The following is a 317-nucleotide window of genomic DNA, read 5'->3' as shown; positions in this document are numbered from 1 at the left end:
AAGCAAAGGGAATGCAAGACCATGCTTAATCTAAATGCTATCAATTGACAAGATGATTTTGAACTAGAATACTACTAAAATGCAATAAAGAACAAAGCTTTTCTTTCTTACAAGATGGGAGAATTCATGGGCTAAGGGAATTGACCTTGGGTGATCAAGTTTCAATTTAAAGGTAGTATCTTTCAATCTATCTATTGTGGAAACCGAAATTTGCACTGTCGATTTCCGTTTAAATTAAGAAAGTTAGGAAAACCCTAATTTCCCAGAGGTCCCGGATATCTGTTAAACCACACGCCAAACAATCAGAACATTAAAGA

Source organism: Brassica oleracea, chromosome C4, assembly GCF_000695525.1.
Source record: "Brassica oleracea var. oleracea cultivar TO1000 chromosome C4, BOL, whole genome shotgun sequence".
Classification (NCBI taxonomy): domain Eukaryota; kingdom Viridiplantae; phylum Streptophyta; class Magnoliopsida; order Brassicales; family Brassicaceae; genus Brassica; species Brassica oleracea.
Note: the sequence above shows the minus strand (reverse complement) of the source record.